This window comes from Lotus japonicus, chromosome 2 (assembly GCF_012489685.1).
Source record: "Lotus japonicus ecotype B-129 chromosome 2, LjGifu_v1.2".
NCBI lineage: Eukaryota > Viridiplantae > Streptophyta > Magnoliopsida > Fabales > Fabaceae > Lotus > Lotus japonicus.
Window position 1 is genome coordinate 90,767,821 of NC_080042.1, and position 27,796 is coordinate 90,795,616.

Here is a 27,796-nt window from a genome sequence, read left to right on the forward strand (position 1 = left end):
TTCATCTTGATTTGAGCTATTTTTTGTAATTGATAGCAATTTTATTTCTCTATCTTTTTCTCTCAGGAATTAATGTTGGTGTATATAAAGGCCTCCTATTTAAGTAGAAGTGAATGAAGTTTACTGACACACACGAAGCAAATGAATTGATCAAATTCTTTATATGAGCACTTGAAAGTTTTTGTTTTGTTTAATGGCACGTTGAAATCCCTCCTCTCTAAACTGAATTTTTGTGTTTGTTCACGTGTGAAACCATTTTTATATTTGTTGATTATGTGTAACCTGTGGCTGTGAGCATGGTGAATATACATGCAGGTCTTTTTGTAATGTCTCTTTTGTCCACTAATGTATCATTTATGTATTCTTTGCTGAGTGAATTTACTAAATTGCTTGAAGAACCATCTGCCACCCTTTGAGTAAAGCATTGGCTTCCGTGAAAAATATTGGTTTGAAAGGGCTTATCGGTCGATCTTAGATATGAGAAATCAATAACCACCAACACCCCTAACTGAACCCGATTGATCAAAATTGCAACCCCTTGGTTTCACTAAAAATTCATTACAGGAATTATCATTAGCATTCATTTGTTTTGTCCAGCAAAATTTTTGTGATTCTTAATTGTGCCTTTTTTTGTACACAAATCAGAATGTAATTTAACTTTGATTTGAGACATATCAAAGTTTTGGCCTGCAATGACACTCATAAACTGTTTTCTTCTGGATGTCTTGCAGATGCTGTCATGGTGGTTCTTATGAGGAGTGATTCATGGCTATGGTAGCTGATAGTGCTCCAATGAGGCAAGGATCTGATTCTACTTATGGTTTACGGTGTTTGTTTTTAAGATACTGCATGGCCATATAGAAAACTAGAAAAGAGAGGGAATTCTCAGAAAAGCTTTATTTTGGCATGAAAACTGCACAAGGTATTCTATTTTAGCATTAAAACTGTTGGAGGCGTTGGTTCGTTTGTCATCTATTTCTCATTAACAATTTCAAACAATTTATAATTCCCCTGAATATATGTAACTGAATTGAGCATTTTGTATAATGGATGTATGTTTTGAGCATTAGCTATATATTAGTTGAGCAATTGTACTGCAACTGATGCTTGGTTCTTAAATCATGTGGTTATTTAGATTTGTTATTGAGAAGATACATAGATTTCAATTGTCCCATTTAGCCTTTAAGAACCTTACATAATAATTCAATTTGGTCTTCTTGGAAGAATGTCTTTAACTTTCATGTTATATATGCTATAGTAATAATTTGTCTTTCCTACTGACTGCGAAGTGCAGAATCCAGAACCTGCTTCATTTTACTACAGGTGCAAATGTCAGTCAGAGAAATAATGTAAATTATGGTAAGATTCTAAAAAATGAACAATGAATGTTTTTTTTATTCTCATGATAAAACCACAATTTAGTGAACTTGATTGTAGATGATATGTTTTTCTTGAGAATTCCAATTCTTTTGGATTTGAAGTCTGCAATAGTATAAATGCTTTTTTTGCCTGATTTAGTGCCCTGACTACATACTTTTTCCTTTCGCACACTAAGTTATTCATTTATGTCATACATTCCTCTATGTCTCTTTATGTATGACATAAAGAAAGAGATGTGAACCCTCTTCAATGGTAGATGTGATAGTTATTAATATATGTTACTTGCTTAAGTGGTTTAATTGCTGATAATAGTATATATTGATTTGGGGAAGATGAAGGGAGGCAACATAGTGGTTTCTAATGTAATTATTTTGTTTTCAGATTTAGAATCATGTGCCCCTTCTCTTTTACAATCGTGTTTTTAATTTATTGTGTGTTTTTTAAGAAGTGGCATGTTAGTTAGCTGTTACAAATTTCTTTTTACAGCCTTCTCTTCTATACTATTCAAAAATTTCTTCTTTTAATATGTGTAGAAATTTCTTCATCATGCAGTTTGCTATTGAGGTTTGATAAGGTCTTATTTGTGTTTCTTCACTTTTTCTTTTAGTATATTTTTTTTTGGTTACATGGAGGGCTATGCCCGGAAAAGAAAAGAAACTATACTAAGATAGTGCGAGGGAAAGTGATTCCCATCCGATCAAAAAACAAAAGATTCAAGCAGCTAGGAGGAGGGGTCTCAGAGCAGTGCAACCCCAAACTGAGGACATGAGATTCATTTGCCAGACAATCTGCAACTTGGTTCGCCTCACGTAGGATATGAACACAAACAACATTCCAATCTCGAGCCAGGAAGACACGAATCTGATTCACAAGGGACGCGTACGGGTGAAGGATAGCACAACCCTCATTTATCAGATTCACAGCAACAAGAGAGTCACTCTCAACCATGATCCTACGCCAACCCCTATCCCAGGCAAGAGTCACCATGGTAAAGATCGCCCAGAGCTCAGTCCAAAGAACGTTAGAAGAGCCTAGATTTCTGCTAAAACCAAACACCCAGTTGCCGTGGTGGTCGCGACACACACCTCCACAACCTGCCGAATTGGTTGGACCACGAACAGAGCCATCAGTATTGCATTTTAGCCAAGCATCCGGCGGGGGCTTCCAACCAATCTGAATCATCTCATAACGACGAGCACTAGCCGCGACTGGATCTTGGAGAACACGCAAGCTATGAGCGTAGTCCAGCTTTGTTTTCATGGCCATAGGTATCATGCACCTTAAATCAAACGGAGTTCCCTGGAAGACAAAATTAGCACGCGACTTCCAGATGGCCCAAAGAAGGAGAGCGAACTCTGGAGGGCCACTCCTGCCCATCGAGTGCAGACAATTCGATTGCAGGTTCCTCATTACCCAAACTTTCAGGTCACCGGCGAAGAACTCACTCATATGCTGCTGATCAATCAAATGCAACCATAGCGGTTTCACCTTAGAGCAATCCCGGAATAGATGAAGAGGAGTTTCATCAGCTTCATCACAAAGCGGGCACGTCGGTGTGGTCGTCAGGTTCGATTGCCAGCGTCTGTAGTTAACCCAAAGCCCATTATGAAGAAGTCTCCACACAAAGTTGCAGACCTTGAATGGGCCCTTCAAACCCCACACATAATTCCACTCCCTCGACTGGGTGCTCACTTGCGAGGTGCTCAAGGCATCATAAGCTGATTTTGATGAGAAGCTACCATCACTCGTAAGGCCCCAAATAACTCTGTCCCTCCCAATGTTTGGCGCCGGCGGTGGCATAGTGAGGATTTCAGAAACAACATGAGCAGGGAGATAGTCAGCAAAATCAGATAGTTTCCAGGCTCCACGCTGTTGATCAAAATAATCTGCCACACTTCTTACTGTATCAATAAAAGGGATTGGAGAAGTCATTACGCTATCAAGAATAGTCCCTGAATGGAGCCACACATCAGACCAGAAATTTATGCTGCTCCCATCCCCAATCCTCCAACGAAGGTGCTGACCAAGATCATCCCACGTACCTCTGATCGCTCTCCAGACATGAGATTCAGAGTGTCGACGTTGGACCACAGGGATTGCTTGGCTCCCGCACGCATACTTCTCGCGGATTACTCTAGCCCAAAGTGCATTTGGGTTCGCGACCAAGCCCCAACCCAACTTCATAACCAAGGCTCGATTAAAGTCATGCATTCGGCGAAAACCTAAGCCACCCTCATGCCTTGGACGACAGAATTTGGACCAAGCAACTGGGTGGGCTGCTCGAGTTCTATCAGAAGTACCCCACACGAAATCTCTTTGAATCTTCTCAAGTTTATTGCAGACCTCTTTGGGGAGGAGGCTAGTCTGCATGCAATAAGTTGGGAGAGCACTGATGACAGACTTAGCAAGGGTTGTCCTTCCCGCAAAGTTCAACACATGAGATCTCCAATTGGAAAGTCGCTGCTGAGTTCGATCTAGGATGTATTGATAGGACCTCGCAGTGACTCGTTGATGAGCAAGGGGAACACCAAGGTAACGACCAAGATCATCAGTTAACTGTATCCCCGCCACTTGAGCCAGCTGCCTAGAGATATTGGAGTTGACATTTGGAGAGACCATCAACCTAGTTTTTGGCAAGCTCACCTTCATACCAGAAGCTTGGCAAAAATCTTCAAGACAAGCCATTGTGGTTTCCATTTGAGAGACTGAAGCTTCTCCAAATAACAGGAGGTCATCTGCAAAAAATAGATGAGATAGCGAAGGTCCATTGCGAGAAAGCTTAATAGGTTTCCAATCTCCACGATCAAGCTCATCCTTGATTCTATGAGACAAGCGCTCCATGCATAGCACAAAAAGATAGGGGGAGATAGGATCGCCCTGGCGAAGTCCCCGTTGAGGCTTGAAAGATGGGAACGATCACCATTGAAACACACCTGAAATTGGCAAGAGGTTACACAAACCATAATGAGAGAGCACAAATGGTCATCCAAGCCAATCATTTGCAAAGTCTCAAGGAGGAATGACCATTTTAGCCGGTCATACGCCTTCTCAAGATCCACTTTGATTGCCATCCAACCATCTTTTCTTTTCAAGGTCCTCATAGAATGAAAGACTTCTTGCGCGATCACAATATTATCTGAGCTGTGGCGTCCCGGTACAAAGCTACACTGAGTGGGAGAGACAAGCTCCATCATCACACGTCGAAGCCTATTTGTGATGACTTTGGTGATGGACTTATAGACCACGTTGCAGAGAGATATGGGCCTATACTGGGTGATCCGCTCAGGTGCATCAACCTTCGGGATGAGAACCAGAAGAGTGTCATTCACCTGTTCAATGAAAGAAGGGTTAGTAAAAACATCTGTAACAAATTTTACCACAGATTTGCCCACAACCGGCCACTGGGATTGGAAGAAAATCGGTTGGAGGCCATCAGGCCCTGGGGCCTTAAGAGGACCCATCTCAAAAATCGCATCCTTCACCTCATTCTCTATGAAAGGAGCCTGAAGCTTGACAAGCTTTCCATGGTCAAGAACAGGAAAGGTGTTCGAGCAAAGGAGAGGCGCAATCACTCCATCATCCACATAGCTATGCTGGAAAAAATTCACAGTGAAGGACAAGAGAGCATCATAATCAGTGATAAGCATCCCATTATCATCTAGGAGAGCCTCAATCTTGTTCCTTTTGCGCCTGATGATGGTTGCAGTATGGAAAAAATTAGTGTTACGGTCCCCATATTTCAACCACATACATCTTGACTTTTGAGCCCACAACAGTTCTTCTTGGATCAAAACAGTATTATAATCCTTCCACAGCTGGCGTTGGAGATTATCAAGCCCTCTGTCAAAGGTCATATTGAGTCTACGGTTAATGCCCTCTAGCCGCTTCATCAATCTCCTTTTCCGGTGAAAGATATTCCCAAAAACCTCATCATTCCAGGTAGTCACCTCCCGCCTAAAGATAGTCGAGGAGGTGATCCAATCCGTTTGCTGGATCCAGCTACTCTCAACCACCTTATGGAAATCCTCATGAGTGAGCCAGCTGGCAAGAAAACGGAAAGGACGAGCATGTTTTCGTGGGGTGATGAGAAATAGGATAAATAATCTACCTTTGAAGGTTGCCCAAAGATTTTGCTGAAGTCCTACTTATGCGGGAAAATGACCTACTCCCTATTTTAGTTCATTCCTTTTTTTTACATTCAAGTTTTCTTCATCAAATTTTCAACATAGAGAAGAATGTGCAATACCGATGGAGTAAAACTAATTTATTTAATGGTAATTTAGTTAGCTTCTTTTATTGAAGGATTACTTTTCCATGTGCATATTTAATGGTAATTTAGTTAACTTCTTTCATAGTTCAATCATTCAATGTCACACGATTGGTTATAGAAGTTTTTTTTCTTTTCCTTCTAGATCTTAGTTTTAACTTTCGTCACTGTTAAGGTTCAGTTTTCAATTACTCTCAAACTACATGAACTTTATTAGTATTTGTTCTTTATGTATCATACATAGTAATATTTTGTATTTGGACCATAGGTGATTTGCCTTTTATCCCTGTTATGTACTGGTGACATGCTGGTCTGGATGTTGCAAGAGAACAATTGCTTGATGATATTGATTGCTAAAAGAGAGAAAGATTAACTAAGCTCCTTGGGCCTGTCCTTCAAGTACTAACTATGGCCCAAGTACTTCCCTAATACATGATAAAATGATAAAATTAACTAAACATAATCCTTGGGCCTGTCCTTCAAGTACTAACTCTTAAATCCTAAAACATTCAAATTGGGCCTTGAGATGGAGTCCAGAAAGCTGATGGGGAAGGGAAGGGAGATGGTGATGCGCTGGGTAGTGACCAGTATGGCGATTGTGGTGGAAAATTTGGAATTGACACTTCTTCAGTTTGATCTTCTTCATCATCTTGAGAAGGTTGAGCTTGTGCTGGAAAAATAGGAACTGGATGTATTTCTACGGGTTGAGCATGTGCTGGAAAAATAGGAACTTGCTGTATTTCTCCTGATTGAGCTTGTGCTGGAAAATTATGAACTAGCTGTATTACTCCAGGTTGAGCTTGGACTTGGTGGTCATCTGGAGCTTGATTCTCTCCTCCTGTCCCTGGCCCTGGGTTGTCTGCACCCATATATACCTCTAACACCTCAGTTAGAGTAAGCAAAACAAAGGCAAAAAATGGACCAACCAGTTGGGCCAGGAGATCATACCAGCGAGCACTGATTTCAGCAAGGATTAGAGCAAGACCCAAGATAAGCCCCGACAATGTAGGGCGCTCAATCCCCGCATTGACCTTCATGGCTGCCACTAGAATGTGGACGTAGACTCCACTGAATGCAAGCACAGCTATCAAGCTTACAATGAATCCCGCAGTTTTGGACGTAGACTCCATTGTAAGCTTGATAGCTGTGCTTGCATTCAGTGGAGTCTACGTCCACATTCTAGTGGCAGCCATGAAGGTTAATGCGGGGATTGAACGCCCTACATTGTCCTTCTTGATGGGGCTTATCTTAGGTCTTGCTCTAATCCTTACTGAAATCAGTGCTCGCTGGTATGATCTCTTGGCCCAACTGGTTGGTCCAGGTTTTGCCTTTGTTTTGCTTACTCTAACTGAGGTGTTAGAGGTATATATGGGTGCAGACATCCTAGGGCCAGGGACAGGAGGAGAGAATCAAGCTCCAGATGACCACCAAGTCCAAGCTCAACCTGGAGTAATACAGCTAGTTCCTAATTTTCCAGCACAAGCTCAATCAGGAGAAATACAGCAAGTTCCTATTTTTCCAGCACATGCTCAACCCGGAGAAATACATCCAGTTCCTATTTTTCCAGCACAAGCTCAACCTCCTCAAGATGATGAAGAAGATCAAACTGAAGAAGTGTCAATTCCAAATTTTCCACCACAATCGCCATACTGGTCACTACCCAGCGCATCACCCAACGCATCACCACCAACATCACCATCTCCCTTCCCCTCCCCATCAGCTTTCTGGACTCCATCTCAAGGCCCAATTTGAATGTTTTCTAATTTGGCTTTGAAAGCTCGATTCACCAATACCATTGCAGCCGTGATATGGAGGAAATTTATGCAAGCAATTGCATACATCACTGACAAGCTGCATGCAAAAATTGCGAAGTAGACATTGAAGTTCGTTCGGTGGTGGTGCTTAAAAGATGGCTGGTATAAAGATGGGAGAGAGCCTCCCACAACCAAGAATAAAATGGCGGTCAGAACATAGATTCTGAGGTTCAATCTGGTGGCAGCGTTCCTATACCAAACCAGATGAGCCATTTTGTTTCAGAGAACAGATCTTTTTTTTTTTTTTGAAAGAGAGCTTGAAGAGGTTTGGAACACTTGTGGATGTATATAATCACCATGATCCTGGAAACTTGAAGTGGAGCAGCAATCACCATTTGAGAAAAATGTAATGCAATAGATATAACTGTTGCAGGTTTAGTTTTGGTGTAGTGTTGCTATCGATCTCAGGCTGGAGCTCTGGGAGGAGTGCTTAGGGAACTTGCGATTTGAAGGAATGCGTGTGGGAGTAGATCTGCTGGGAGGAGTGCTTAGGGAACTGGGGATTTGAATGAAGACCAGAGCGTTTAGGCTTCGTTTGATTGGAGGGAAAGGAAAGGGAAAGAAAACACGGAAATCGAGGAGTGAATTTGGACTAAGGTTTAGTCCAAATTCACTCCTCGATTTCCGTGTTTTCTTTCCCTTTCCTTTCCCTCCGACCAAACATACCATTAAGGGAGTAGAGCTTGTTCAGATCAATTTTACTTTTGTGAGGGACCTGCTAGATGAATAGGATGCAAAAGTCTTTATGCATTGGGAATGAATTGCTAGGTGTCACTAGCAGGTCCATTCAAGAAGTCCTTCTTGAACACGCTTCTCATGTCATGCACTTGCTGATGTGTGGCTGGGTAACTTATGTGCTGTCAAGCATGCTTCGGTTTCTCTAAATTATGCACATTCTTATTAGTGACAAAAAAAAATCTCTAAATTATTTACTATTTTTTGGCTAAGAGATAGAGAGAGTAAAGATAATTGTGACAAAAAATAGTACAATAAGAATAATTTGACCAAAAAAACATAATAAATATAAATGTTTTTTTAGGAAATACTTATGATTTTCACACTAATTTAATTTGTTATTTTATTATTAAATAAATTTAATTATGATAGTAGTTATTTAAACGGCCTATCAACTAGTGGTTGATATGTTCAAAAGGTATATGTTTGTTCCCCTTAGAGTGATGTCATGTCTTAAGTTTGAGTTTTGCTATGAAAAAAAATACTATTCTAAAAGAACTAGCTCCATCAAGGATATTTACATTGACATCTTCACCACTCTTACTAGGATTTGGAATTTAGATTTCCTGCGTTAAAATTTCCTAAATTCACTGTTGTCTTGTCCTATCAAGATTGGATTAGATTAAAGAGATTAATTATACAATGGAAATTAGATTTTAAATTTAAACTGTCCAGTCTTAATTAGATGGCTATGAAACTGTAACTTCTGTGTATTTAGGAAAATTCAAGCACAGGTAAGCTTTGACAACACTTTCTACCGTCGTCATTGTTGTTGCCACATTGGCATCCCTGCCTCCTTGGAGAACCATTTACAGAGAGGTAAGGGAATATCCTCATATCCAAAAGAAACTAAACATTATTGCTTTCATTTTCTTGGTTTTCCATTGGGAAATGTTCAACGGCAGTGAAAATTATAATTGTAAACAGACATGTAGCTGCTCCAGGAGAGGCATCCTGTCCTTCACATATTCATATTTTGATTAGGTGGTTGGAGATCTATAGCTAAAACAAGTTCATTTTTTCATTCTTTGTGAAAAAACAAGTTCAACTCTGATTTCACATGAATAAGTGCAACTAAAACTATCTAAAAGTCAGAAACTAAAAGATGAGCTTGACAATTAAAGTATAGATGTCATCAGTTCTATTCAATATAATTCTATTGCTTATCAAAAAAAAAAAAAATGTCATCAGTTCAAAGGAAAAACAAAAACAAAAAACAGTGCAACATTATACTAACTAAGGACATTTAATGAGACAGCATAGTTCAGCTATAAGAGATAGAAGTAAACTAACTATCCGATGGAATAATGATAGATGTAAGTGATATGTCTTAAAGTGCTTATGCTGGATCGATATTTGGCGTTGAGTACTTAAGTATTTGTTCTGTACTAGGGCAAGCTTACGTAAGAGAAAGACAAAAAGTAAACCCTAGCAGAGCACTAAAATAGCAAAACTACCATAAAATGAATATTCTCCTTAATGCTGAAAAAGTTGGTTTCGTACAAGTGGATGACCTCCCCTTTTATAGAGGGGGTGGTCATGATATGGATCTTTCCTATATTTGGGCCTGACAATTAGGGCCCAAATCCTCGTACATATAAGACAAATCCAAAGGAATCTTCCAGCTGGCTTGTGGGTCCATCACCTAAGGGAGGGTAATGAAGCTCGCCATGTTGCCTTTCCCGCCTTGGCTATCGTCATTGGTTTATTGTTCATTTTGGGCGGGACATAATCTTCTTTATGTCCCGCCCAGTCCACCTTGGAAAGGGAGTTCTCTCCTTTCAAATTCAAATTTCTTTTTCCAATGATAGGTTCATTCTTGTTTTTCCTCTATATCATTATATCCTTCAATTCCAGTTGAATTATTTGTAAACTATTTGGACATTTACAGGTTGTGGAAGAAAGATGGGTTTCTCTTGGTGAAGTGGCTTTAACTGTTGCACCTCGCGCAGCTGCCCCATCTTGTGCTCAGCAGAAGAAAGGAGAGGATGATGCTGATATGCATCTTGCCCGCAAGTGCATGCAGTTTAGGGTTGGAGATGATCATAAAAAAAGCATCCAAAAAAAGTTAAATGGAAATCAGTTCTTGACCCAGCATGAGCGCTGCCTCTTATGCTTAGAGAATCCAAATCAGCCTTTACATTTGGTCGTTTCTATTGGGAACCTCACTTATCTTATGGTGCCGCAGTGGCAGCCTGTAGTGCCTGGTCATTGCTGCATTTTACCCATCCATGTGAGTTTCATTTCTACTACTGTCAGTTTTCCTTTGAGAGTTGTAGCCAGTTTACTTTAGAGCAGCCCTAGCTTGCTCTTTATTGAACATGATCCCTGCAGTACGAATTGTTAAGTGCTTTATTAGATTATTTTTCGTGTGGGAATGATGTGATATAACATGGGATTCCCACCTAAAGATTTTCCTCAATGACTAGTAGAACCTTTACTAAATGAATTGTGAGTCCAACCATCCATGGACGTACTGAAGTAGATCTTACGAATAAGAATAGATGTGTATCTGATGCCTTCTTGAAAGTAGGATAATAACTTGGTAAGGTGTAGTGTTATTGCATGTCTTGAAGTAATATTTAGTTGTATAAAGGTGATGAGAATTAAAAGTAGATCAACTGATTTTTGAGCCTGTTGTTTTGTGCCATGTTGAACTGTGGTGTTATTTTTATTCTCAACTTTTTTTTTTCCTTTTGCAATGTTGTGACAGCATGAATCAGCTACAAGAAGTGTGGATGATAATGTGTGGGTTGAAATTTGAAACTTCCAAGAAATCTATAATTACGATGTTTGCAAAGCAAGGGAAGGAGGTAGTATTTTTTGAGACACTGCTGGGATTGGCGCAGCAATGACGGCATTGTATGATTGAATGTATTCCTTTACCCCAAGATATTGCTAAAGAGGCTCCTTTATACTTTAAAAAGGTGAGGTTCCAAACTTTGTTACTTTGTTTTACTCTGTGCATTGCTTGCTTTTCTTTCCAGAATCAATGCTTTTCATGTGCGCATCCTTGAAATGAAATATTAATCTATTAGATTGGACGTAGTTGTGTCTTTATGTTGTGTTCTAAAAGCTAGTATGAAGTCTATTAGCGTTTCTTTCTTAGTTTCTTCTGCTATTGGTGAACTATCATAGCAGACTATGTGGTGCCTTGTCAAGAGACTGGAATTCTGTATTAGATGGTCCAAGGGACCAAAGTTTGCAAAAAGCCTTATCTTCAGAAATACCTCTGTAACTGATGGTTAGGCTTGGGAACATATATCCTTGTGAACATATGAAAGTTCTACTATGTTAACATTATCTACAATTGGGATGTCCTTCATTGATGAAATGATAAATATATAGTGCAAACTGCAAATAGGGCATTTACTGGTTTCTTTTTTCACACTTTGATAAAGGAATTTATGAATTCCATTATATGAGAAATTTTGAATTGGTTAACTTGGAGAAAATGAGCCACAAATTAAACATTGGCAAGTGCCTATAACTTTCTTTCCATAAAAGCTTTTAACTATACAGTCTTCACTGCTACTACTCCATTTGTCTTCATGGGCCATTGCTGGCTTCTTCCCAGTCATTGCATTTGGTGGTCTAGTGTGAGATTTAGGGAGCCTAAAACTGCAGGGCTCATGCTTTTATGTGAGCCTAAACCAAAACAAAAACAGCTAGATAAGTTAAGTTGTGGTCTAGGAAAGGTTTGCTAACTGATGTTGTTATTGTCACCCAATTTACCTAGTTTTCACTTGAGTTTATTGGTATTCTTGTGCTTTTGGTAATAGATCCGTTGTATCTTGTTCTTTGTTATTATTGATGGCACTTTTCATTGTATGATTCTATCTGTTCTGTACTAGGGCAAGCTTATGTAAGAGAAAGACAAAAAGTAAACCCTAGCAGAGCACTAAAATAGCAAAACTACCATAAAAGGAATATTCTCATTAATGCTGAAAAAGTTGGTTTCGTACAAGTGGATGACCTCCCCTTTTATAGAGGGGGTGGTCATGATATGGATCTTTCCTATATTTGGGCCTGACAATCAGGGCCCAAATCCCCGTACACATAAGACAAATCCAAAGGAATCTTCCAGCTGGCTTGTGGGTCCATCACCTAAGGGAGGGCAATGAAGCTCGTCATGTTGCCTTTCCCGCCTTGGCTATCGTCAATGGTTTATTGTTCATTTTGGGCGGGACATAATCTTCTTTATGTCCCGCCCAGTCCACATGCCCCCAAGACATGAGACTCGAGTAAAGAGTTGAAATGTCTTCATCATGTTACCTAGTAGTTCGCCTCTATTGTTTATTCGTTCATCGCCATTTTACCTTCGTTGTTACATCGCCATTTTCACGCTTCGCCACCTTTGTTGCCGTTTCAAAGATATGTCGCCATTAATCCTAACCGTCAACCACGTCTTTTCAACTGACGCACGTATCCTTATTTTCCGGGATTTCGTCATCATTTGTTATAAATGCAATCTTCAGTTGCGCGTCTCGAGGAGTAATGTCTTTTCGCTTCCTAACTTTTCGAATTTCAAATCCCACGATCCCACGATCTTCCCCCACTCATTCTCTCTCTTCCTTTCTCTCTATAAAATCCCCTTTTCACTTTTCATTTTTCACTTTTTTAAAACTTTTGCTCTGAAAACCCTTTTCACCGCAGCTTTCATTCTCTTCTTTGAACTCCGGTGAACCTTTTCTTCCTCCGGCCGTCGTCATTGCGCGGTGCTCCCCTATCGCCGACGTTCTCCTTTCTCAAATTCACGTTTCTCCCTCTGGTTAGTTTTTCTCTTTCTTGAGACTCTTCGTTTACTTCTTTTTTCTCTGACTCTGTTCATCTTCTTTCTTCTTTTAACTCTGTTCATCTTCTTTTTACTTTTAACTCTGTTCATCTTCTTTTTATGAAACGGCCTCGCATGTCTTTACCAAACGCTAGCCTTTCTTCCCTAGAACTTTCTTCACCCTCCACGGAGGAGGAAGTTGTCGCCCCCTCTATAATTGAAATTCATTCCTCGCCTTCTACCCATGATGATTCCGGTCCCGCCGGCTCTGTAGACTCAATTCTCTCCTCTAATGGAGATTTGTCTTCACCTGAATGGCGCTCTGACGTGCATTTAGTTGAAGATAAATGTCTGTTGCATTCTATCTGGAGCAGCGTTGGGAGCATTAGTTCGCTTCGAATTTCTGCTCAAGGGTTCACGAAGATAGATCCCGCCACCTCGAATAATGAAGATCATCTGTTGAATGTCCTCCCATGTGGCGAAGATGACTGTGTTCTGTTGCGTAAAGAACCAGACGATGGATCGCCCGATTTTTTCTTTGTTTATGGCTATTTCTTCTTAGATTTAAACATTAAACTTCCTTTCTCGCCGTTTATATGTCACGTTCTTTCTTTTCTGAATGTGGCGCCTTGCCAACTCCAGCCCAACGCCTGGGGTTTCCTCCGCTGCTTTGAAATTCTTTGTGAACACTTGAGTTTCACTCCAACCTATCCCTTGTTCTTCCTTTTCTATAAATCAGTCACCACTAAACCTACTTCTGTGAAATGGGTTCCACTATTAGCCCGTAAGAACATGAGTCGGTTTACCGCCCTTAAAAGCCATTACAAAGTATGGCAGAAGAAATACTTTAAAGTTGTGGAGTCGCCCGAAATAAAGAACTTGTTCCGAGATTCTGACAATAACCCCCTCTTCCCTTTTTACTGGACAAAGAACCCTCGCCGAAAAATATCTGTTTCATACGACGCCTTGGATGAATCTGAACAAGGCGTCGCCGATTACCTCCGCACACTACCAGTAATTTCCGGTCACGACTTGATTGAGGCGTCGAAATCCGGCACTTTAAATCAATTTTTTAGTAAGTTTATAATCTTTGTACGTAACTTCTTTTTCTTTTTGTTCATGTATCTCGTCTAATTGATGTTTTCCGTACAGCTACGATGGGAAAAGGCAAGGTTGACGCGAACCCACTCAAGATGAAGGAGTACCTCGCCCAGTCTGCTGCGGCGGCGAAAAAGAGGGCCGCCGAAACTGAGCAGAAGAAGAAGAATGAAGGTACCTCGGGTTCTGACAACGTCAGGGACCCTAAACGTCAAAAAACTTCAGGTGCTGCTGGTGGTAAGCCTCTCCACCAATCAACTCTTGATTCAAAAAGTCGTCCCGCTGAGAAAAAGAAGGGACATGACAATGTCCCGCCCCCTCAACAAGATTCAAGCACGCTGATCAACCGCCCATCAACTCCATTTGGCCAGGCTGGGCCTAGTTCAGCCATTGGTGGCGAAGCTCCTCCCCCCTTGCTGAGCTTGTCGGATCCTCACTTCAATGGGCTGGAATTCATGACCCGTACTTTTGACAACCGGATTCACAAGGACATTTCCGGTCAGGGTCCCCCCAACATTGCTTCCATGGCGATCCATCACGCGCTGTCTGCCGCCAGTACTGTAGCGGGAATGGCTCAGTGTGTGAAAGAGTTGATCTCAGCCAAAAACCGTTTTGAGAAGAAGGCAGCTGATTACAAGACAGCCTATGAACGGGCTAAAACTGATGCTGAGACCGCCAACAACAAGCTGAAATCTGCTGAGGAGAAGTGTGCTAAATTAACTGAAGACTTGGCTGCTTCGGACCTGCTTCTTCAAAAGACCAAGTCTCTTAAAGAAGCCATAAATGACAAGCACACTGCCATTCAAGCCAAATATCAAAAGTTGGAGAAGAAACATGATCGCCTGAATGCTTCCATCCTAGGGCGTGCTTCTCTCCAATATGCTCAAGGCTTTCTGGCGGCCAAAGAGCAGATCAGTGTAGTTGAGCCGGGCTTTGATCTTTCCCGCATTGGGTGGCTGAAGGAGATCAAGGATGGTCAAGTAGTTGGTGATGATGACATTAGCCTCGATCTCCTTCCCCAATTCAATGATGAGAGTGAGCCTGAAGAAGATGGCGAGGATGGGAATGAGCAGCACAGGAATGAGGATCAAGGGAAGGAAGATCCTCAAGCTGGGACAAGCCAGGGCAACAACGAGAACCTGGCTTGAATTTGTTTTTATTTTATGAAGTTGAAATTTTTCTTTGGGCATTGCCCTGTTTTATTTTCATTCCAAATCATGTATGGGCATCGCCCCCTTTTTTCTACTTTAAATGGATATCATCTTAAGTTCATTCGTTGTTTTTAGTTGTTCCCAACTTTCGTTGTTATATACCTTAGCCGATTTTTCGACGAGGCTTGGTTTCTAGTGGCCACTAGAATTGCCAAGGCTTTTAACTTTTGAAGGCGATACTTTCTTATTCCGAAAGGTTTACTCGCGGTATTGCATACCTTGATACGATTTGCATTGCATGAACTCGTAATAAAAATTCAAAACATATATGATTCTGTTGAAATGATCTTTTCATTAATTTTCTTTCGTATGGGAACAATTGTCCCTTCATTACAATTGTCGCCTCATTAAAAACCTTTCCAAAGAAAGGGAAAAAGAGTGCGACTTCGTTCACATTTGTTGTTTCTACTAACTAAAATACTGCTTTAGATGAGAGGCGTTCCATGTTCGTGGAACCTTTTGACCGCTTAGTTGTTCCAACTTATAAGCTCCTTCTCCAACATCGCCAATAATCCTGTAAGGCCCGCCCCAGTTGGGTGAGAGTTTGTTGTGTTTATCGGGCATTGTATTTTTTCGGAGCACTAAGTCTCCTACCCTCATTTTTCTTGGCACCACTTTTGTTGAGAATTTTCTTGCCACCTTCACTTTTCCCGCCTCATTTCTTATGTGGGCCTCTCGTTGTTCCTCGGGCAGCATAATTAGATTTGCTATTAAGTTTTCTCCGTTGTCATTTTCATTAAACCGAGCCACTCGCCAATTTTGGTTTTCAATTTCCACTGGGAGCATGGCGTCAGTTCCATAAGTTAGACGATACGGGGTTTCCTTTGTGCTTGACTGCTCCGTGGTGTTGTATGCCCAAAGAACGCCTGGTAGTTCCTCCGCCCAAAGCCCTTTTGCCTCATCCAGTTTCTTCTTTAAACCCTTCAGGATAACTTTGTTAGCCGATTCAGCCTGCCCATTGGTCTGTGGATGTTCTACAGAGGCAAATCGCATCTCGATTCCCATTTCTGTACAAAATTCTCGGGTAACACTACTTGTGAATTGTGTTCCGTTGTCCATTACTAATGCCCTGGGAACCCCAAATCTACAAATAATCCTTCGCCACAAGAAGCTCCTGACCTTAGCGGCCGTGATAGTTGCTACTGCCTCAGCCTCTATCCACTTAGTGAAGTAATCAACCGCCACGATGATGTACTTCATTTGTGCCTTCGCCACAGGGAATGGTCCTAAGATATCGGTCCCCCACATGGCGAACGGCCAAGGCGCCATCATGGTTGTTAATTCTTCTGGTGGAGCCTTGTGTAGGTCAGAAAAGACTTGACATTTTTCACATTTCTTAACATACTCCAAACAATCCTTCTTCATCGTTGGCCAATAGAATCCTGCTCTTATCACCTTAACTGCCAAGGATCGCCCGCCAATATGACTAGAACACACGCCTTCGTGGACTTCCGCCATTATTCCGAGGGCGTCCTTGATATCGACACATTTGAGCATAGGAGACATGATTCCTCGCCGATACAACTCTCCACCCACCAGTGTGTAAAAACTGGCTTCCCTTCGTTTTGCTCTCGTGTTCAAATCATCCTCCTTTGGTGGGTTCTCTAAGAAGGTTTTAATTGATTCCATCCAAGATACCTCGCCCTCACTGACTGACTTTACAGCTTTCAACTTTATTTCTACCAAATCAATGCTCGGGCGAGGCAGGGTTTCTTGAATGACTATCTGGTAGTTGCCCAATTTCCCTGTGCTTGCCAACTTTGCCAACACATCAGCCCTCTCATTTTGTCCCCTCGGGACATGTTCTATTTTGATTTCTTTGACCTCCATCATCAATCTGCGCACCACTTCCAAATATTTGGACAGTTGCGGATCCTTCACCTGGTACTCACCTTTCACTTGTTTAACCACTAACTGCGAATCTCCTTTGATAAATAACTTCTGGACTCCCAATTCAATGGCCAACCTTAAGCCGGCAATTAGAGCCTCGTACTCAGATTGATTATTGCTCGCCTTGAACTCGAACTTGAGAGACTGTTCAATGATCATTTTATCTGGACTTTCGATTGTTATTCCCGCCCCACTTCCAGTGTTATTAGAGGATCCATCCACAGACAGGACCCATTCCCCTTGAGTCTTCTCTCCTTCAGTGGGTGTTAATTCCGCCACGAAGTCAATTAAACTCTGGACTGTGACTTGGCCCCTTGGCTCATATTGTAAGTCATACTCTGACAGCTCAACCGACCAGCTAACCAATCGCCCTGATAAATCAGGCTTCTGAAGTACTTGCCTTAAGGGAACATCAGTTTTAATTTTGACTTGGAAACTTTGGAAGTAAGGTCTGAGGCGCCTTGCAGTTTTCAGAATCGCCAAAGCTGCCTTTTCAATTTTTTGGTACCGCAATTCTGCCCCCTGTAAAGTATGGCTCACGAAATATATAACTTTCTGCTTTTTTCCTTCTTCCTGGAGCAAAACCGTACTTACCGCCTTGTCAGTAACCGCCAAATAGAGCACTAATGGAACGCCTGGTGTTGGCTTGGAGAGTACCGGTAATGTGGCCAATGTTTCTTTCAATTTGGTAAAAGCTTGTTCGGATTCCTCTGTCCACTGAAACTTTGAATTCTTTTTTAAACATGTGAAGAACGGGGCCGCTTTGTCACCCGCCATTGGCAAGAAACGTGACAAGGCGGCCATTCGCCCTGTCAAACGCTGAACCTCCTTTATACTTGTTGGGCTTTTCATTTCCAAGATCGCCCTTCCCTTATCTGGGTTTACTTCTATTCCTCTTGATGTTAACATAAATCCCAAGAATTTTCCTCCCTGGATCCCAAAAGAACACTTCTCAGGGTTTAACTTCATTTGATATGTTCTTAACTGATCAAACGCTTCTTTAAGGTCGCCGCCATGATCACTAGCCCTGGCGGATTTTACAATCATGTCATCCACATACACCTCCATATTCCTGCCTACTTGCTTTGAAAAAATTTTGTCCATGAGCCGTTGGTACGTAGCTCCTGCATTCTTCAAACCAAAAGGCATTGTCTTGTAACAATAGTTCGCCTGATTGGTCATGAATGCTGTACTTTCCTCATCCGAGGGATGCATCATAATCTGATTATAGCCCGAATAAGCGTCCATGAGACTTAAAAGTTCATTCCCTGAAGCTCCATCCACAAGCTTGTCAACATTGGGAAGTGGGTACGAATCTTTGGGACACACTTTGTTCAGGCTCGTGTAGTCCGTGCACATTCGCCATTTCCCATTGGCCTTCTTGACCATTACAACATTGGCGAGCCATGTTGGGTACTGTACCTCACGGATGAAGCGGGCCTTGATCAATTTTTCAGTCTCTACTTGTACAGCCTTGTTCTTTTCTTCACTCATTCTTCGCCTTGGTTGGATGACCGGGGTCGCCCCTGGTCGTATGGCTAGCTTGTGGGTGATCACCTTGGGATCAATCCCTGGTACATCATTGATGGTCCATGCGAAGAGATCTAGATTATCACCCAGAAGGGTGATTAGTCTGTCCTCTTGTTCTGTTGTCAACCCACTGCCAATCTTTAGAAACTTGTCCTTGACTTGCACCTGCTTGGTTTCTTCCAGCGGTTGTGGGCGAAAATCATCAGCATCATCTCTTGGGTCCAAGCTAAATCCTTCTTGTGGGAAGATTTCTGTAATTCGGTGGCTCTCCTTGGCGGCCTTCCGCCCATAGAGCGCCACGCTCCTCAAATAGCATTCCCTTGCTGCATTCTGGTCTACACGCAATATCCCGACCTTCCCGTTGCAGGCGGGATATTTAACAGTTAAATGAGCAGTTGAGATGACCGCGCAGACCTTATTGAGGGTGTCTCGCCCCAAGAGTACGTTGTAATTGGCTCTACACGCCAATACTAAGTACTTTACTTGAAACTTCTTGACAAACTCTCCTTCTCCAAAGGCAGTCGGAATTTCGACGTATCCCCGCACACTGACACGGTCTCCTGTGAATCCCACCAAAGTTCCCCTGTATGGTTTCAAATCTGATTCCTTTAGTCCCAGGCGATCAAAGGCGTCTCCATAGATGATGTCTGCCGAAGATCCCTGGTCTAAGAATACTTTCTTTGTCACATAATTGTTAACCCTAATTGTTACCACAATTGGATCGTTGTCATGGGGAATTACATGCGCAAAATCCTGAGGGGTGAATATAATAGGGGAATGATTCACCCAACACTCGCCTTCGTTCGACTCCTGTACTGAGTGTACTGCCGCTACGTAGCGTTTTCTAGCCTTACTTGAAATTGCACCCCCGCCAAATCCTCCTGCAATAGATGAGCATTCCCCAGCAGGATCGCCCAACTCTTCAACTATCTCTTTACCTTTACCTTTGTCCCCTTGAGTGATTTTAGCTACCTCCGGCGCTGCTGTGTCTTTGACAAAGTTTGCCAAATGGCCAGCTTTAATCAAGCGATCAATTTCCCGCCTTAAATTCCAGCAATTATCTGTCGTATGCCCCAACGCTCTGTGGTACTCGCACCACCTATTGGTGTCCACGTTAGCTGGCGGCCGCCGTGGGGGTGGTGGGTACTGCACAACGTTGGTCTGTCCAACCGCCCTTAAAATGGTACTTAAGGGTGCATTCAACTTAGTAAGTGGGATTGGCGTTGGCGAAGCACCAGGCTGACCAGCTGTGGCAGCAGCGGGACCTTGTGAATTTCTGTGCCATGTATTTTGAAAGCCAGGTTTAGAGTTGTGGTATGGTCCCGGTCTTGGTACGCGGGGGGTTTGCGCTATCCTGGTTTCCTTCCCCGCCTTAGATTTGTCTTGTGAAACACCGCCAGATTGAGACTGCTTACGTCCTTCCTCTCTTTCTTGTTTCTTCTGGTCATCTTGCTCAATCAATATGAACTCTTGAACACGAGCGCGAAGATCCATCATATCCTTCGCCGGTCGCCTTGTTAAGTCTCTATTCAAATCTCCCGCCCGAAGGCCATTTTTGAATGACGCCAAACAGACATCTGGATTTTCATCCTCCAACTGCACCGCCATCTTGCTGAAGCGTGCCATGTAGGTTTTTAATTTCTCGCCTGGTTGCTGATGTATGCTGATAAGATCAAACATTGTTGCTTTTGTGGTTTTATTGGCGGAAAATTGAGTCAGAAACTTAGTGGACAGATCAGTGAAATTATCAATGGAGAAGGGCGGTTGTCGAATGAACCACTGCATCGCCATGCCCTTGAACGTGGAAGGCAATAATCGACATTTTACCGCATCCGACGCCCCGCCGATCACCATTTTAGTATTGAAGTATCTAAGATGCTCCATAGGATCAGAGTCGCCCGAAAAGGCGTCTAATGCCATGGTTTGCAGGTGCTTTGGAATGTCCACCCTAGTGATGGCTGGAACAAAAGGTTGGAATTCAACTACATCCTCCGCCTCCAGGCGTTGTTCTTGCTTAAAATTCTGCCGCTGAGTAAGATACTCAACTTGGGCTTGCAACTGCTCGTTTTGGGACTGCACCTTCTGCAAGGTATCTAACATTTGTTGCAAAGCCGCAGGCGTGATACCTGTCACTGCCTCTTGCGCTCTCCGTGGAGCGGTTGTTTTAAGATCTTCCAAGTTCACGTAGTCAGGCAGCGTTGAACGCCGCCGAACACCTGGATCTGATTTAGCGATCAGATCTGAAGGTCTTCCCGGAGCTGCATTCACCAATGACGCCGGCGACGGCGCCACTGAGTGGACCCCCTCCGAGGAAGCTTCCTGCTCTTGGTCGTCCAGTACGGGACGGTTGTTGTTTCGTCCGCCGGCGCGACCGCCGTGTCGACCACCACCGCGCCGGCGATGATCGCGCCGACCTACGCCGTATGAACGAGTCTCCATGGCTCGCGATTCCTCCTTCTGTCACCGGAAGAGCTGAGTCTTCCCCACAGACGGCGCCAATGTTCTGTACTAGGGCAAGCTTATGTAAGAGAAAGACAAAAAGTAAACCCTAGCAGAGCACTAAAATAGCAAAACTACCATAAAAGGAATATTCTCATTAATGCTGAAAAAGTTGGTTTCGTACAAGTGGATGACCTCCCCTTTTATAGAGGGGGTGGTCATGATATGGATCTTTCCTATATTTGGGCCTGACAATCAGGGCCCAAATCCCCGTACACATAAGACAAATCCAAAGGAATCTTCCAGCTGGCTTGTGGGTCCATCACCTAAGGGAGGGCAATGAAGCTCGTCATGTTGCCTTTCCCGCCTTGGCTATCGTCAATGGTTTATTGTTCATTTTGGGCGGGACATAATCTTCTTTATGTCCCGCCCAGTCCACTATCCATTATCTTTTTTAATATGATTTCATTTTTTTGCATGTGCATTTCAAATTATGAACTCGCTGATTTTAAATTGAACTTATCACAGGCAATTGATGAAGCTGAAGATGAGTGGAGCCAACACAATACAAGCCAAAAGGGGTTGCGCAATTCAATTCCGGAGCACTTTCCTTATTTCCACGTTGAATTTGGGCTGAACAGAGGTTTTGTCCATGTTATTGATGATGAAAACTCAAGAGCAGCTTTGGGTTGAATGTGATAAAAGGCATGCTGCATTCGACTGAAAAAAAAAATGTATAGGCAACATATGATATAGGTTAAATCATGCACCATGACATACTAGTTACTACTGCTTCTTTTCTCTGACCTATTCAATCACAGCTGATGATATTTTTGTCTAATAGGAGTGGGACACACACACTAGTAAACCTGCAACATAACAAGTATATAAAAAAAATGGTGCAGACTTTCAATTTTTTAATTTATGCATAATGTTGAGTAGTTGGTATATGAGTGTGAAAGAGGGTAAAATACTGGAATGGGCGGGACATAAAGAAGATTATGTCCCGCCCAAAATGAACAATAAACCAATGACGATAGCCAAGGCGGGAAAGGCAACATGGCGAGCTTCATTACCCTCCCTTAGGTGATGGACCCACAAGCCAGCTGGAAGATTCCTTTGGATTTGTCTTATATGTACGGGGATTTGGGCCCTAATTGTCAGGCCCAAATATAGGAAAGATCCATATCATGACCACCCCCTCTATAAAAGGGGAGGTCATCCACTTGTACGAAACCAACTTTTTCAGCATTAAGGAGAATATTCCTTTTATGGTAGTTTTGCCATTTTAGTGCTCTGCTAGGGTTTACTTTTTGTCTTTCTCTTACGTAAGCTTGCCCTAGTACAGAACATTGGCGCCGTCTGTGGCTCAGCTCTTCCGGTGACAAAAGGAGGAATTGCGAGCCATGGAGACTCGTTCATGCGGCATGGGTCGACGCGATCATCGCCGGCGCGGTGGTGGTCGGCATGGTGGTCGCGGCGGCGGACGAAACAACAACCGTCCCGTACTGGACGAGCAGGAGCAGGAAGCTTCCTCGGAGGGGGTCCACTCAGTGGCGCCGTCGCCAGCGTCATTGGTGAATGCAGCTCCGAGAAGACCTTCAGATCTGATCGCTAAATCAGATCCAGGTGTCCGGCGGCGTTCAACGCCGCCTGAATATGTGAACTTGGAAGACTTTAAAACCACTGCTCCACGGAGAGCACAAGAGGCAGTGACAGGTATCACGCCTGCGGCTTTGCAACAAATGTTAGATACCTTACAGAAGGTGCAGTCCCAAAACGAGCAGTTGCAAGCCCAGGTTGAGTATCTCACTCAGCGGCAGGATTTTAAGCAAGAACAACGCTTGGAGGCGGAGGATGTAGTTGAATTCCAACCTTTTGTTCCAGCCATCACTAGGGTGGACATTCCAAAGCACCTTCAAACCATGGCATTAGACGCCTTTTCAGGCGAGTCTGATCCTATGGAGCACCTTAGATATTTCAATACCAAAATGGTGATCGGCGGGGCAACGGATGCGGTAAAATGTCGATTATTGCCTTCCACGTTCAAAGGCATGGCGATGCAGTGGTTCATTCGACAACCGCCCTTCTCCATTGATAATTTCACTGATCTGTCCACTAAGTTTCTGACTCAGTTTTCCGCCAATAAAACCACAAAAGCAACAATGTTTGATCTTATCAGCATACATCAGCAACCAGGCGAGAAATTGAAAACCTACATGGCACGCTTCAGCAAGATGGCGGTGCAGTTGGAGGATGAAAATCCAGATGTTTGTTTGGCGTCATTCAAAAATGGCCTTCGGGCGGGAGATTTGAATAGAGACTTAACAAGGCGACCAGCAAAGGATATGTTGGATCTTCGCGCTCGTGTTCAAGAGTTCATATTAATCGAGCAAGATGATCAGAAGAAACAAGAAAGAGAGGAAGGACGCAAGCAGTCTCAATCTGGTGGTGTTTCACAGGACAAATCCAAGGCGGGGAAGGAAACCAGGATGGCGCAGACCCCCCGTGTACCAAGACCGGGACCATACCAAAACTCTAAACCTGGCTTTCAAAATACATGGCACAGAAATCCACAAGGTCCACCTGCTGCCACAGCTGGTCAGACTGGTGCTTCGCCTGCACCAGTTCCACTTACTAAGTTGAATGCACCCTTAAGTACCATTTTAAGGGCGGTTGGACAGACCAACGTTGTGCAGTACCCACCACCCCCACGGCGGCCGCCAGCTAACGTGGACACCAATAGGTGGTGCGAGTACCACAAGGCGTTGGGGCATACGACAGATAATTGCTGGAATTTAAGGCGGGAAATTGATCGCTTGATTAAAGCCGGCCATTTGGCAAACTTTGTTAAAGACACAGCAGCGCCGGAGGTAGCTAAAATCACTTAAGGGGACAAAGGCAAAGGCAAAGAGATAGTTGAAGAGTTGGGCGATCCTGTTGGGGAATGCTCATCTATTGCAGGAGGATTTGGCGGGGGTGCAATTTCAAGTAAGGCTAGAAAACGCTACGTGGCGGCAGTACACTCAGTACAGGAGTCGAACGAAGGCGAGTGTTGGGTGAATCATTCCCCTATTATATTTACCCCCCAGGATTTCGCGCATGTAATTCCCCATGACAACGATCCAATTGTGGTAACAATTAGGGTTAACAATTATGTGACAAAGAAAGTATTCTTAGACCAGGGATCTTCGGCGGATATCATCTATGGAGACGCTTTTGATCGCCTAGGACTAAAGGAATCAGATTTGAAACCATACAAGGGAACTTTGGTGGGATTCACAGGGGACCGCGTCAGTGTGCGGGGATACGTCGAAATTCCGACTGCCTTTGGAGAAGGAGAGTTTGTCAAGAAGTTTCAAGTAAAGTACTTAGTATTGGCGTGTAGAGCCAATTACAACGTACTCTTGGGGCGAGACACCCTCAACAAGGTCTGCGCGGTCATCTCAACTGCTCATTTAACTGTTAAATATCCCGCCTGCAACGGGAAGGTCGGGATATTGCGTGTAGACCAGAATGCAGCAAGGGAATGCTATTTGAGGAGCGTGGCGCTCTATGGACGGAAGGCCGCCAAGGAGAGCCATCGAATTACAGAAATCTTCCCACAAGAAGGATTTAGCTTGGACCCAAGAGATGATGCTGATGATTTTCGCCCACAACCGCTGGAAGAAACCAAGCAGGTGCAAGTCAAGGACAAGTTTCTAAAGATTGGCAGTGGTTTGACAACAGAACAAGAGGACAGACTAATCACCCTTCTGGGTGATAATCTAGATCTCTTCGCATGGACCATCAATGATGTACCAGGGATTGATCCCAAGGTGATCACTCACAAACTAGCCATACGACCAGGGGCGACCCCGGTCATCCAACCAAGGCGAAGAATGAGTGAAGAAAAGAATAAGGCTGTACAATTAGAGACTGAAAAATTGATCAAGGCTCGCTTCATCCGTGAGGTACAGTACCCAACGTGGCTCGCCAATGTTGTAATGGTCAAGAAGGCCAATGGGAAATGGCGAATGTGCACGGACTACACGAGCCTTAACAAAGTGTGTCCCAAAGATTCGTACCCACTTCCCAATGTTGATAAGCTTGTGGATGGAGCTTCAGGGAATGAACTTTTAAGTCTCATGGACGCTTATTCGGGCTATAATCAGATTATGATGCATCCCTCGGATGAGGAAAGTACAGCATTTATGACCAATCAGGCGAACTATTGTTACAAGACAATGCCTTTTGGTTTGAAGAATGCAGGAGCTACGTACCAACGGCTCATGGACAAAATTTTTTCAAAGCAAGTAGGCAGGAATATGGAGGTGTATGTGGATGACATGATTGTAAAATCCGCCAGCGCTAGTGATCATGGTGGCGACCTTAAAGAAGCGTTTGATCAGTTGAGAACATATCAAATGAAGTTGAATCCAGAGAAGTGTTCTTTTGGGATCCAGGGAGGAAAGTTCTTGGGATTTATGTTAACATCAAGAGGAATAGAAGTGAACCCAGATAAGGGAAGGGCGATCTTGGAGATGAAAAGCCCAACAAGTGTAAAGGAGGTTCAGCGTTTGACAGGGCGAATGGCCGCCTTGTCACGTTTCTTGCCAATGGCGGGTGACAAAGCGGCCCCGTTCTTCACATGTTTAAAAAAGAATTCAAAGTTTCAGTGGACAGAGGAATGCGAACAAGCTTTTACCAAATTGAAAGAAACATTGGCCACATTACCGGTGCTCTCCAAGCCAACACCAGGCGTTCCATTAGTGCTCTATTTGGCGGTTACTGACAAGGCGGTAAGTACGGTTTTGCTCCAGGAAGAAGGAAAAAAGCAGAAAGTTATATATTTCGTGAGCCATACTTTACAGGGGGCAGAATTGCGGTACCAAAAAATTGAAAAGGCGGCTTTGGCGATTCTGAAAACTGCAAGGCGCCTCAGACCTTACTTCCAAAGTTTTCAAGTCAAAATTAAAACTGATGTTCCCTTAAGGCAAGTACTTCAGAAGCCTGATTTATCAGGGCGATTGGTTAGCTGGTCAGTTGAGCTATCAGAGTATGACATACAATATGAGCCAAGGGGCCAAGTCACAGTCCAGAGTTTAATTGACTTCGTGGCGGAATTAACACCCACGGAAGGAGAGAAGACTCAAGGAGAATGGGTCCTGTCTGTGGATGGATCCTCTAATAACACTGGAAGTGGGGCGGGAATAACAATCGAAAGTCCAGATAAAATGATCATTGAACAGTCTCTCAAGTTCGAGTTCAAGGCGAGCAATAATCAATCTGAGTACGAGGCTCTGATTGCCGGCTTAAGGTTGGCCATTGAATTGGGAGTCTAGAAGTTATTTATCAAAGGAGATTCGCAGTTAGTGGTTAAACAAGTGAAAGGTGAATACCAAGTGAAGGATCCGCAACTGTCCAAATATTTGGAAGTGGTGCGCAGATTGATGATGGAGGTCAAAGAAATCAAAATAGAACATGTCCCGAGGGGACAAAATGAGAGGGCTGATGTGTTGGCGAAGTTGGCAAGCACAGGGAGACTGGGCAACTACCAGACAGTCATTCAAGAAACCCTGCCTCGCCCGAGCATTGATTTGGTAGAAATAAAGTTGAAAGCTGTAAAGTCAGTCAGTGAGGGCGAAATATCTTGGATGGAATCAATTAAGACATTCTTAGAGAGCCCACCAAAGGAGGATGATTTGAACACGAGAACAAAACGCAGGGAAGCCAGTTTCTACACACTGGTGGGTGGTGAGTTGTATCGGCGAGGAATCATGTCTCCTATGCTCAAATGTGTCGATATCAAGGACGCCCTCGGAATAATGGCGGAAGTCCACGAAGGTGTGTGTTCTAGTCATATCGGCGGGCGATCCTTGGCAGTTAAGGTGATAAGAGCAGGATTCTATTGACCAACGATGAAGAAAGATTGTTTGGAGTATGTTAAGAAATGTGAAAAATGTCAAGTCTTTTCTGACCTACACAAGGCTCCACCAGAAGAATTAACAACCATGATGGCGCCTTGGCCGTTCGCCATGTGGGGGATTGATATCTTAGGACCATTCCCTGTGGCGAAGGCACAAATGAAGTACATCATCGTGGCGGTTGATTACTTCACTAAGTGGATAGAAGCTGAGGCAGTAGCAACTATCACGGCCGCCAAGGTCAGGAACTTCCTGTGGCGAAGGATTGTTTGTAGATTTGGGGTCCCCAGGGCATTAGTAATGGATAACGGAACACAATTCACAAGTAGTGTTACCCGAGAATTTTGTACAGAAATGGGAATCGAGATGCGATTTGCCTCTGTAGAACATCCACAGACCAATGGGCAGGCTGAATCGGCTAACAAAGTTATCCTGAAGGGTTTAAAGAAGAAACTGGATGAAGCAAAAGGGCTTTGGGCGGAGGAACTACCAGGCGTTCTTTGGGCATACAACACCACGGAGCAGTCAAGCACAAAGGAAACCCCGTATCGTCTAACTTATGGAACTGACGCCATGCTCCCAGTGGAAATTGAAAACCAAAATTGGCGAGTGGCTCGGTTTAATGAACATGACAACGGAGAAAACTTAATAGCAAATCTAATAATGCTGCCCGAGGAACAACGAGAGGCCCACATAAGAAATGAGGCGGGAAAAGTGAAGGTGGCAAGAAAGTTCTCAACAAAAGTGGTGCC

The 27,796-nt window shown here is 43.3% G+C and overlaps 1 pseudogene; it reads left to right on the forward strand.

Moving 5' to 3' along the window:
- Positions 1-9,671: 9,671 nt before the first annotated feature.
- Positions 9,672-21,878, forward strand: LOC130737271 (uncharacterized; annotated as a pseudogene).
- Positions 21,879-27,796: the final 5,918 nt, after the last annotated feature.